Source organism: Myotis lucifugus, unplaced genomic scaffold (assembly GCF_000147115.1).
Source record: "Myotis lucifugus unplaced genomic scaffold, Myoluc2.0 scaffold_106, whole genome shotgun sequence".
Taxonomy (NCBI): domain Eukaryota; kingdom Metazoa; phylum Chordata; class Mammalia; order Chiroptera; family Vespertilionidae; genus Myotis; species Myotis lucifugus.
This window is the reverse complement of record NW_005871154.1, coordinates 652,476-666,276: the sequence shown is the minus strand read 5'-3', so window position 1 is coordinate 666,276 and position 13,801 is coordinate 652,476. Positions and strand designations below refer to the sequence as shown.

General features: G+C 39.1%; 1 protein-coding gene across 1 annotated transcript in view; it reads right to left on the bottom strand.

Annotated features, from left to right (window-relative positions):
• Nucleotides 1-13,801, bottom strand: part of LOC111826854 (PHD finger protein 10-like) — a 113,008-nt gene that overhangs the window by 29,974 nt on the left and 69,233 nt on the right.

The window sequence follows — 13,801 nt, the reverse complement described above, 5'->3', positions numbered from 1 at the left end:
GGTGCCTGGCAGCCTGGGTGAGGGGCTGATGGCTGTTTTCAGGCTGGCCAAGCCCCCAGTTGGGACCCTAACCCCATGAGGGTGTGGCCAGCCTGGGTGAGGGGCTGATGGTTGTTTGCAGGCTGGCCACAGCCCCTGCAGGGTGGGGGTCCCCGCTGGGGTGCCTGGCCAGCCTGGGTGAGGGGCTGAGGGCCATTTTCAGGCTGGCCACACCCCATTAAGGTTGGGGGGTCCTGCTGGGGTGCCTGGCCAGTATGGATAGAGGAGCTGATGGCTGTTTATAGACTGGCCAAGCCCCCCCAGCAGGGACCCTCACCCCATGAGGGTGTGGCCAGCCTGGGTGAGGGACTGATGGCTGTTTTCAGGCTGGCCACAGCCCCCTTTAGGAAAGGGGTCACCACTAGGGTGCCTGGACAGCTCGGGTGGGGTTGCTGATGGCTGTTTTTCAGGCTGGCCACCAGCCCCTTCAGGGGGGGGGGTCCTCACTGGGGTGCCTGGGCCAGTCTGGGGGAAGGGAATAAAGGGCTGAAGGCCATTTTCAAGGTGGCCACACCCCCTTTAGGATGGGGGTCCTGTTGGGGTGCTTGGCAGCCTGGGTGAGTGACTGATGGCTGTTTGCATGCTGGCCAAGCCCCCCAGTGGGACCCTCACCCCAAGGTGTCTGGCCAGCCTGGGTGAGGGGCTGATGGTTGTTTACAGGCTGGCCACAGCCCCCAGCCACCCAAGCTCCCAGTGGAGGCTGGCTGGAAGCAGGTATCTGGGATTTATTTAGCTTCTATAATTGAAACTTTGTTGCCTCAAGCGGAGGCAACAGCCGGGCCAGAGCAGCCGGGAAGCTTGGCTTCCTCCATCGCCAGGGCAACCAAGCCTCCTGCTTGCTCCAGCTCCGTGGTGCTGGCCGCCATCTTGGTTGGGTTAATTTGCATATAGCTGCTCTGATTGGCTGGTGGGTATGGGCTGGGGGGGCGTGACTTGTGGAGTGTTGGGGGAGGTACAGTCAATTTGCATGTTTCCCTTTTATTACATGAGATAGGGTCTTTTGCATATAATCCAATTAAGATAATGTCAATGAGGGAGAAGGCCATGTGATGAGAGAGACAGATTGGAGTGATGCACATGCAAGCTAAGGAACTTCAAGGACTGAAAGCCACCATCAGACTCGAGGAGAAGACAAGGAAGGATTCTCTCCTACAGGATTCAAAGGGAACATGGCCCTCCCATCCCCATGATGTTGGAACTCTGATTTTAACACATTTGATTTCTATCCTTCAGAATTCTAAGCCATCTAGTTTGTCATACTTTGTTACAGTAGCCCCAGGAAAGTAATACACTATCTACCTCTCAAAGTTTGTTCTAGCCTGCTCCCAGTGCCTCTTATGTCCATTTCATAAAGTTTTAAAATGCATTTAACCAATAGGCAAAGACATAATGATAATTCTGCACTTCTTTAGTATGCAAACAGAAGAAGGCAAAGGAACACAGGCAGGCAGTGCAACCCTCATGTAAATAGCTAGGAAACATGGATTCTGTCACTATTTTGTCAGAAAACGATTCCTCCATCCATTAGCTAGCTGACCTGGAGCAATCTTTGTAACTTTCCAGGATATCCATCTTGTAGTGTTGCTGTGGTGATGGGAGCTAATGTTGCTTTCAAAACATAGGTTCTTGGAAATGGAACTAAAATAATGGCAATGAAAATAAGAACTGCTAATGTTTGTTGTGATATATTTAGCAAATCAATTAATTTCTTAGGCTTAAGTTTCTTTTATGAATATTTTTATTTATAACACAGGAATATTTTTATTCATTCGCTCAGTAAGTACTTATCAAGCATCTACATTATACCAGACACTGTGCTTTGTGCTGAGGACATATAGCAGTGAACAAACCCCTGCCCTGTGGAGCTGCCTTCTAGTGGGAGAGATTGACCATACACATAAACAAGTAAATATACGGAAAGTCAGACGGTGATAAATGCTATGAAAAAAACAAAACAACAGAACCTGGCAAAACAGGATTTAGAGTGGCAGGAGGGTGAGCAGTAGCCTTTGCCATTTGACATGGAGTGGTCAGGAACACCATGATTTTGGAGATGATGAAGGAATGATTCACGTAGGTATTTGAGGGAAGAACATTGCAGGCAGAAGGAACAAGAAATACAAATACTCTGAACTAGGGCAGCGCCTATTTTGTTGAACAAACAACAGGGTGAGTGTGATTCAAATTTAAAAAGTTACTGCTAAAAGCCTCTAGGCCAGGGGTGGGGAACCTTTTTTTCTGCCAAGGACTATTTGTATATTTAGAACATCATTCTTGGGTCATACAAAATTATCAACTTAAAAATTAGCCTGCTATATTTGGTCAAACATTTAGTTAACTCACCTCTAATGTCTTGGCAGGGCCAGGCCAAATGATTTCATGGACTGTGGGTTGGACATTTCCCCACCCCTGCTGTAGGCATTAGGACATTTTCATCCAAGGCATTAATTAATCAGCACCTATAAACACTTGATACATGCTAAATATTATTTTTAGATTAATTATAAATATTCCTTTTTAAAGTCTGATGAAAACAGTAACAATGTAGATGTAAGTACATGTGAGACAAATAGCTGAAAAATGAGAAAACAATTGCAGCTTGGGGGAAGTGAGAGTAAAAAAAAATAGGAACCTAGGGAACATTTTCTTATGCCTCAATCCCACATAAGCCTCCATGTAGGAAGCAGAATGTGAAAGTCCATTGATAAAGGCAGAGAGCTGGGAAAGTGGTCTCTAAGAACAGTCCAAACAAGATCTTGGAGTAGTGAAAGGTTGTCATAGGCAGTCCACGCCTCATTCCCAGCCTTCTTCTTCTCTACCCAGTTGAGCACTCACCAATATCAAGCAATACATCTGAATAAATCTCTTATGTCCATCCATACTTTCCTCTCAATTCTCCTCCCCCCCTTTTTATTATCACTAGTCCAGTTCAGTTGCTTATCACTTTACTGACCTCTAAATCATTAGTCTCCTTAATAGTTTCCCTCTCTCCAACCTCCCCCCATATTCATCACTGTCCACACCAGTGGTTCTCAACCTTCTGGCCCTTTAAATACAGTTCCTCATGTTGTGACCCAACCATAAAATTATTTTCATTGCTACTTCATAACTGTAATGTTGCTACTGTTATGAATCGTAATGTAAATATCTGATATGCAAGATGGTCTTAGGCGACCCCTGTGAAAGGGTCGTTAGATCGCCAAAGGGGTCGAGACCCACAGGTTGAGAACCACTGGTATACACTGACCTGGGCATTCATCATTTGTAGAAATGAGCAAGGTGAAGGGGTTGCATGCAGGACATTTAATCTTCTGGAAAGACCAGGGAGTTTCCGGAGCCTTTAGCATCACGAGTGCCACTTAAGGGTTGCAGTGGTGTTTTGGTTAAAAAAACACTCAGTGCACTGAATACTGTTTCTCCCTCTTCCACAAATGTACTGTTTTGTTTGTTTGTTTGTTTTTTTCATATGTCATTTCTCAGTGATTTCCCTTATCTAGAGAAGAGTAGGTAGGAAAAAAAAATTCAAGCTAAGGGTCAATTCAATTTCTTTTAGTCCTTAAGGGCTCATAAAAACATTCAGGACAACAGGTAAAATAGAACAGGGCTTAAAAGTCAGCAGGATATGGTTCTGGTAGACTATTTCTTAATATTTAATAAAGATTCTGATTATCTCAGCTGTTAGTAAGGAAACTAAAAGAAAAAGGTGGGTTTTCTTGTTGTTGTTGTTGTTTTTTGTGTCTGGGCCAGAGAATCAAAAACAGAGAAGCCAGTGTGATGGTAGCCATGGTAACTGAAGTAAGACAAATCAAAGTAAAAGATGATTCTCAGGGAAAGTGAATCAAAGCTCATTTTTCTATCAGTCTCTGAACTGCAGATGTTCTAGATTGTTTTCCTTTACAGCTAACCAATCTCCCTATTTATAGTCTTTTATTGGTACTCCCCCACCCAGTGATGCCAACATGAACAATCTGCCCATATTTCTCTCCTCTGTTTAAAAATCAATTGATTTTACTACTATCATCTCTAACATAAAGTATGACTAATAAGATTAATCAAAACTTGGTCTCAATTTCAGACTTTGTGTCTTAACCTAATGCAATCCAAGAACTAAACACATGAAACCATGATTTGCTCCTTATCATCTACCAAGGCCCAGTTAATAGCCCCTGCAAAATGGACCACTCCTTCATCTATAACCTCAGCACATTAGTACTATTATGGAAATTTTTACCTATGTTTTATTTATTTGTTGATTTTTGTCTCCACCTCTGGATGATAATCTCAGAAGAGTCCCCATGTTTATTTGCAACACTCCACTGTCAATTACCACGGTTCCTACAACAAAGTTAAATCCCAACATATACATTTTTAAAAAAATATTTTTTTATTGATTTCAGAGAAGAAGAGAGAGGGAGAGAGAGAAAGAGAATCAATGGTGAGAGAAAATTACTGATCAGCTGCCTCCTACACACCCCACACTGGGGATCGAGCTGGAAACCCGGGCATGTGCCCTGACAAGGAACGGAACCGTGACCTTCTGTTCATAGGTCAATGCTCAACCACTGAGCCACACGAGCTGGGCCTAACATATACATTTTAAATAAATTAGTGGTCAGAGAAATTAGTCTAGGGAAATCTAAGTAGCATAGCAAGTAAAAGTTGTTCATCTTGAATCAGTGAAGCAGATAGAAAGGCACTAATGAGTTCTTGTCAAAGAAATGAGTAACGAGTAAATATAACATGGGCAGTAATTTTGAGATAGAGAAGGATAGTCTTATAAGTAGCGAAGAAACTATGCAAATGAAATGAAGTGAAAAATGAGATCAGAGAATAATTACAATGAACAGGTAAGTAGTAAGACTTCTGGTCTATAACAAAGATCATTATGAAGAAACAAAGAGATAATTTTGAAGTTTAGTATGCTTATTGCCACACTTCCGATTTATCAGTTAGAAATATGAGATAAGCTCAGCAGATTTTAATGCATGCTTGCACATTGGAGCTAGAACTCCTCAGCCACAAAGATAAGCCCAAAGGAGAAATTAACTCCTGGAAAGACAATGATCTTACTGGTTGCAAAAAAAAAAAAAATGTTACACTGAATTGTTCATTCCTTGCTCTGATACAAGAGAAACGGTAATAAATTGACCTTTTGACTAATATCTAATTTTATCTATCTTTTCCTGTAATATATTTATGGATGCAGGAGGTATAAATTTAATCAATACCTCAACATAGTAATTCTCATGTTTGCAGTGAGTTTAGTTTCGCCTTCATATATTTGTAGCCATTCTTAAACTTATTTATTTATTCATTTATTTATTTATTTATTTATTTTAATCCTCACCTGAGAACATACATATTGATTTTTAGAGAGCGGGGAAGGAAGAGAAAGAGTGCGTGGGAGAAACATTGATGTGAGAGAAAAATATCAATGTACTGCCTCCTCAGGGCATGCCCCAACTGACCCACGATGGAACTCACAACCTAGGTATGTGCCCTGACTGGGAAATGAACCCATGACCTTTTATTGTACAGGATGACACTCGAACCAACTAAGCCACACTAGTTATTTTCAAAGGGAATACTGCTACACTAGAAGCCAGTGTGCTCACTTTGACAGAAGCTATGCTAAGTTTCCCTTCAATATGCTCCAATAATCAACATGGATTTATACACCAGCACACTATCTTTAGTCCATTGCTGTTCATGAGGGAAAAAAGTATGGAAAGCCCTATACCAGTGATGGTGAACCTATGACACGCGTGTCAGAGGTGACACGCGAACTCATTTTTTTGGTTGATTTTTCTTTTTTAAATGGCATTTAAATATATAAAATAAATATCAAAAATATAAATCTTTGTTTTACTATGGTTGCAAATATCAAAAAATTTCTATATGTGACACAGCACCAGAGTTAAGTTAGGGTTTTTCAAAATGCTGACACGCCGAGCTCAAAAGGTTTGCCATCACTGCCCTATACCAAATTAATTTGTGAGCAAATACAGTTGAAAAATAAAAGTTCAATTTAATTAAAAGAACACTGGACTAGGACTCAAAACCTACGCTCCAATCTTGGATTGGCCACTATATGAATCTGGAAATATTACCTAAATTCAGAAGTTCCTGGTCCTTCTTTGTAAATATTGAGATAGGTGGTTAGACTCAACTTAAGTTGAAATATTTTTAGGGATGGTGAGGAAGAATGACAAACAAGCAATGGATTTGAGGACAGATAGTAAGTATTTCATTCAAATAGATAATTATGGAGACACAATTAGGGTAGGAGATAGAAAAGAGGAAGGCTATGAAGAGGTTGATATTCTGGGAGGACAACAGGTAGTTCAGGAACTAGGAGTCCTGATAAGATTAAAGAAATGCTATGAAAATGAGAAAATTAAAGGAATTTATTAGCCCAGACTGGTATTGTGTGAAGTCAAATGATTTCCCTTGATATTTTTCAGCTTTTGATATTTTTTCTAACAACCTATAAATACCTTCTTGCTAAAATACCAGAAGTTTCTACTGTTTAGGAAGTCAGGAGGGATACTTTGTAGGTGGTGTGTATGTTATATGCCATTGCCCCAGCTCCACCTCCTGGCAACCTTATAATGAGTGATGTCCATAGTGTTCTGTCCTCTACTGTAGACTCATGCCCATGGCTTCTTACATGGAGGCAGTTCATCTCATGTTTGTTCTTCCTCTTTTTCTACTGCTTTCTATTTTTTTCAACGAACCAACTTCTCATGATGTGCCTGAAGTACTACAGCTTCAGTTTTGTCATTTTTTGTCTCTAGTGATGTTTCAGTCTTAATTTGCTCTAGGACCCACTGTTCATCTTGCTGGTGTTCAGGGTATCTATAGAACTCTTCTCCAACACCATATTTCAAGCGAATCATTTTTTTCTCCTATCAGCCTTCTTCACTGTCCAACTTTCATGTCCGTGCATAGTGATGGGTATATGAGGGTGTGGATGACTTTAGCCTTGGTCTCTAATGGCACATTTTTGCTCTTGGTGATCTTTCCTAATTCTTCCATTGTTGCCCTTCTGAATCTCAGCCTTGTCTTGTTTTCCTGGCTTCTCTTGTTTCCATTTGAATTAATGACTGAACCGAGATCAGCAAAACTGTCAACAATTTCAATGTCTCCATGGTCTATGGTAAAGTTGTGCATTTCTTCTGTAGTCATAATTTTTGTCTTCTAGATGCTATTAAACTGCAGTCCTGCTTTGTCACTCTCTCTTTTTACTTTCCTTGGAAGCTGTTTCAAATAATTGCTACTTTCTGCCAGTAATATGGTGTCATCTTCATATCTTTAGTTATTAATATTTCTTCCACTAATTTCACTCCTTCCTCTGAGTCTATCCAAACTTTTCATATGTAATATTCTGCATAGAGATTAAACAAACGGAGATAAGATGTACCCTGGTCTGACACCTTTGCCTAAAGTAGGGGTGGGAATATCTTATACAGGCCTACAATCTGTAAAAGACTCACAAAAATATTTGGTCTGGCCGAGCCAAGGCAATAGGGGTGAGTTAATTAAATGTTTGACCAAATATAGTAGGTTAATTTTTAAGTTGATAATTTTGTATGGCCTGTGAATGATGTTATAAATATCCAAATGGTCCTTGGCAGGAAAAAGGTATCCCACCCCTGGCCTAAAGGAAACGACTGTTTTTTTCATATTCTGTCCCAACAGTGGCTTCCTATCCACAATACAGGTTACACATAGGACAATTAAGGGCTGAGGCACACCCATTTCATCCAGAGCAACCCATAGCTTTTCATAATTGATGCTATCAAAGGCTTTACTGTACATAGTCTGTAAAACATAGACTAACCTTCTTTTGAAATCCTCAATTATTCAGCATGTTCTTGCAATTAGATATCAAGTGCCTCTTCCTTTTCTGAATAAGCGCACCCGGCATTTCTTGGTTTGTGTGAAGTAGATGCCTTTGTTGCACCATCTTGAACATTGCTGTACTTGAGTGAGAACTTAGAACAATGGTTCTATAGTTACTGCAATTCTTGGCATCTCCTTTCTTGAAGATTGGGATGTATATTAAATGTTTTTAGTCTGTATGCCATTGTTTTGTTTTTCATATTTGTTGAAAAATTCTTTTAGGATTTTGACAGATTGAGTCTCTGCGGCTTGAAATAATTCTATTGGTATCTCATCTACTGCTGACAATTTATTTCTTCCCAATATTTTTGGAGCATTTTTCACTAAATTTTCTACATTTATAGATTCTTCCTCATAGGAATCTTCTTCAAAGGTATTTGTCATCCTTTTGTTTACTAGTATTCTGTATAGATTTTCAGTTTCCACCTTCTTTTGATTTTCTCCTTGTCAGATGATGTGCTTCCTTGGTGGCACATCCTAATCTAGATTTGAATTTCCTTTTATTTCTTGAATCTTCTAGTAGAAATCACTTGAGTGTGTGTTTTGTTTTTTTCATTTCTATTGTTCTTTTCAATCTCATTACATTGACTATTGTAAGAGTTCTCTTTATCTCTATGTTTTAGTCATTAAAAATTTATTCAGGACTCTAACCCTGTTTTTGCCACCTTTTGCCTCTCACTTTTTAATGAGCTCATATAAAAAATTTCTAAATATTGGTTTACAGTTTTTGTGTTGAGGTTCTTGAAAAAATATTCTTCTCTAAATAGAAATAGATGAAAACTCTCACTGATGTTTCTATTTCTCTCCTTCTCCCTTCCTCTCTGAAATCAATAAAAATACTTTAAAAAATAATTATATCTAACTTTTCCTCATAAACCATGCAAAGAGAGTGGAGTGAAATATTTAAATTGTTGAGAGAATAAAAGGACTCTGTACCCTGTGAAATTATCCTTTAAAAGTGAACAAAAAATAAAGACTTTTACAGACAAATAAAAGTTTAGAAAATTTATTGTCAGTAGACTTGCCTGCAAGAAATATTAAAAGTTCTTTTGAAAAAAGGAAAATATAAAAGTCAGAAACTCAGGTCTACATAAAGAAGGGAAGAGCACCAAAAAAGAATAAGTGAAAGTAAAATAAAATCTTTTATTTTTCTTATTTTAATTGATCTAACAAATAACAGTTTGTTCAAAATAATAGCAACAATGTATTCAATTATGTATGCTTATGCATATTATGTAATACTATGCTTATGTATGCTAATCCTGATTTATATGTTAATATATATGTTATATATGCTAGTACTAATATATAAGTGAAATTAATAACAACAATGGTACAAGAGACAGGAGGGATGAGTTAGGGTTATTTTGTTACTATAAGGTATTCACACTAACCTCTGAAGTGGTATAGTGTTATTTGATGGTGGACTTCGGTTAGTTGTAAATGTATATTGTAAACTCTAGGACAGCAATAAAAGTAAAAAAAAAAAAAAAGAGGGGGGGATAACTGATATGCTAACAAAACAATGGAAATAAAAGCATACAAAATGTTGAATTAAAGTGGAAGACAAAAAATAGGAACAAAATGCAAGAAAAATGAAAAACAGTAACAAATAGGAAACTCCTAGAAAATAACTTAAAGAAAAATCTAGATGACTTTGGGTTTAATTATGACATTTTTAGATACAACACTAAAGACAAGATCCGTAAAGGAAATAATTGATGTGACAGAGAGAGAGAATATTTGTAAAAAACCCATATGATAAAGAACCAAAATATACAAAGAACACTTTTTTAAAAACATATACTTTTATTTATTTCAGAGAGGAAGGAAGAGGGAGAGAGAGAGGTAGAAACATCAATAATGGGAGAGAATCATTGATTGGCTGCCTTCTGCACACCCCATACTGGGGATCCAGCCCACAACCCGGGCATGTGCCCTTGACCAGAATAGAATCCGGGACCCTTCAGTTGGAAGGCTGATGCTCTATCCACTGAGCTGAACCAGCTAGAGCCACAAAGAATTCTTAAAACTCAAGAATAATGACACAAATAACCTGATTAAAACACTGGGCAAAAGATCTTAACGGATAACTAACTAACAGAGGATATGCAGATGCAAAATTAGCATATAAACAGATAATCTACATCATATGTCAACAAAGAAATAAAAATTAAGACAACTAAGTACCACTACACTCATATTAGAATGGCTAAAATCTGGAGCACTGACAATACCAAATGTTGGCTAGGCTATGGAGAAACACAAACTCTCACTCGTTGGTGGGAATGCAAATTGGTACAGACACTTTGGAAGACAGTTTGGTGAGTTCTTACAAAATTAAACCTACTTTTGCCACATGATCCAACAATCACACTTCTTACTATTTAATCAAAGAAACTGAAATTTTATGTCCATGGAAAACCCTGCACATGTATGTTTATAGCAGCTAAATTCACAATTGCCAAAACTTTGAAGGAACTAAGATATCCTTCAGTCGCTGAATGGAAAAATAACCGATAGTACAAAGACAATGGAATCTATATAATAAAAGCCCAAGCTACCTTTATGGGGGAACGACCAGAATGACCAGTCACTATGATGCGCACTGACCACCAGGGGGCATATGCTCAATGCAGCAGCTGCCCCCTGGTGGACAGTGCACTCCCACAGGGGGAGCGTTGCTCAGGCAGAAGCTGGGCAGATGGCTGGTGAGCACAGCGGCAGTGGCAGTGGCGGGAGCCTCTCCCACCTCCACGGCAGCGCTAAGGAGCAGCAAGCTGAGTGGTAGGGAGCAGCGATCAGGCGGGCAGTAAGGAGCGAGGGGTTCTGGACTTCGAGAGGGATGTCCAACTGCTGGTTTAGGACTAATCCCCATGGGGAGAGGGCCTAAGCCAGTAGGCAGAAATCCCCTGAGGGGTCCCAGACTGAGAGAGGGTGCAAGCCGGGCTGAGGGAAGCCCCCCAGTTCATGAATTTCATGCACCAGGCCTCTTGTATTAGCAATAAAAAAAAAAAAAATTAGTTATCCAGCCAAGAAAAGACACGGAGGAAACTTAAATGCATATTACTGAGTAAAAGCAGCCAACTAAAAAGGCTACATATTGTATGACTCCAACTATATGACATTCTTGAAAAGGCAAAACTATGGAGATAATAAAAAGATCAGCAGTTGCCAGGGGCTGTGATTTAAATAGAATGTACAACACCAAGAGTGAACAAATTACCAATCCAGGTGCCGTCATTTGCACAAGCCTCTAATCATTCATTGTCATAGTTAACTAATGTATAAAATAAAGTCATTAGAAAGTCAATATTTAATATGTCTTATAGTTCCAATAGTCCATAAGTCTATGAATTCTCCATGTTCCTATACAACTCCATCTCTCTGGCCACAAATACTGGTCTTCTTTTGGGCACATGATCCAAACTGAACAAGTGGTTATCTTCTCTGAAATGTTTAGACTTAGAAACAGGCATAGCAGCAGAGATCAAATTGTAAGAAGTAAAGCTTAGCAACTACTTTTTGTCAGCTTTGCTGTCAAGGGAAGAAAGTTTGACTAAAGAGAAAGAGAAATTTAAGTAAATTGCACTTAAATAGCAAAAACAAATCTGTAGTTTTGACAATCTATTCTTATTTGTTTCATTCTCGGTGATGCCATATAAGACAGACTTAGATTTAGAAGATTAAGTCACAGGATATACAGAAAAATTGGATTTAAAAAATATCTATTGTATGAGCCAATTTTCTTAAGCCACTTACATATCTTGCTGAAAAATAGAATGCCAGAAAGGGCTTAGATTAAAGATTTAGATAAAGAGATCCAAGCAAGAGTTCTTATTTGAAGAGCATTTATTATGAATCAGGAACTTTACAAATAGTACTTGCCACTCATAAAATAACCCAGAGAGATAAGAATATCATCTCAATTTTCCATAGGAGGAAATTGAGACTTAGAAAGATTAAATCAATTGCCAAATTTATACAGCTAGTAAATCACTAAGCCGGAATTCAGCTCTGGCTCATTATGACTACAGAGCCCAGACTTTTTCCAATATTTACCACAGCACTGTCTCAAGATGTCAATGTATGCCTTAACCTCTGCAGTTACTTTATAATGTGCTTGGAAATACAGGAATAAAAGCCATATATATGTGTGTGAATTACATTAATATATATATATGAATTACATTAATATATTAATAAAATACTTAAAAACAAATTCAGAAAAATTTACTTTCCCAAGGAGTATGCTCTCCTCTGAGGAATGTGTATTATTTTGTAATCTGAAAATTGCAAATTTCTGATGGAAACTAAGCTTGAAATTATGTATTAATGCACATCTGTTTATTTTGAGGGAGTTTCCTTGGTGAGGTTTGGATATCTTAATTACATAATACCAGTATGTTTTCTTGGGGCTCTGGGGGATGAATTTTTGTGGCCCACATTGATCTTCAAAGTTGGATATCCCAGGTCTGCTCTCTTTGAGTAATATTCTAAGTTTTATATATCATTGCTAATAAAGATAGCTACCATTTACTACCATTAATATAGTACTTTTAACACCCTGAAATATAAATACTGCTAGTGGCATTTTACATGTAGGTAAACTAACATACAGGAAGGTTATCTTAAATGAGATCATATACTGTGTAAGTGGTATAATCAGCTAACCAGCCCTAAGCTGTTTGACTCTAAGGTGAAGACTCCACAGCTTCAAACCACTTCAATTAATGTTGGATCCACAGTTATTAATGAGGGCAACAGAAAAAAAAATTTTAAAATATGTAAACACATTAAATCAAATCTAGTAATGACTCCTTAGAACATGACCTCAAAATCATATATTTACATACTAATATAAATATGTATACACAGCTTCTTTTAAAAACAATACAGTGAGCCCTAACCAGTTTGGCTTAGTGGATAAAGCATTGGCCTTCAGACTGAAGGGTCCCAGGTTTGATTCCGGTCAAGGGCATGTACCTTGGTTGCAGGCACATCCCCAGCGGGGGGTGTGCAGGAGGCAGCAGATCAATGTTTCTCTCTTATCGATGTTTCTAACTCTCTATCCCTCTCCCTCTCCCTTCCTCTCTGCAAAAAATCAATAAAAATATATTTAAAAAAAACAATACAGTGAAAACTTTTATGTCCACAAAAAAACAACCTGCACACATTTATAGCAGTTTTAGTCATATTTGCTAAAACTTGGAAGCAACCAAGATGTCCTCCAGTAGTGAAAAAACAAACTGTTGTAAATCCATACAAACTTACCTAATAATAGACAAACATGTAAATTGACCATCCCTCGGATACACTCACCAGCCAATCAGGAGAGTATGCAAATTAACCCAACAAAGATGGCGGTTAATTTGCATACGTAGGCGCCCAGCGGCCTGGGTCCCAGGAACATCATCGGCACCCAGGTCACTCCGAGGTAGGCCCATGGTGGGCCCTGAGCCAGGGGGCTCCTGGGCAGGGGCAGAGCCTGCGGGGGGCCCCTGAATAAGCCTAAAGCCTTGGCCAGAGGCATTAGGCCTGGTCAGGGGGCGAGCCAGCAATTGGAGGGGTCTTGGGGTCCCCTGCCCAGGCCTGATGCCTGGGCCAGAGTTGTCAGGCCTGGGCAAGGGGCCGATCTGGCGATTGGAGGGCGATCGGTGTGAACTACAGAGGAAACACCTTTTCTGACCGCTCATTGGCTAAGCTCCATGTATGTCACTGGTAATATTCTTAGTAACTTGGGTAATAAGAATCCAAAAAGGTGATCTAGGGTTTTTCACCACACTCCTGGCAAAAAAAAACGAAGTTCCGCTGCTGATGGACTAAGAAATATCATATCCTGCCCTAGCCGGTTTGG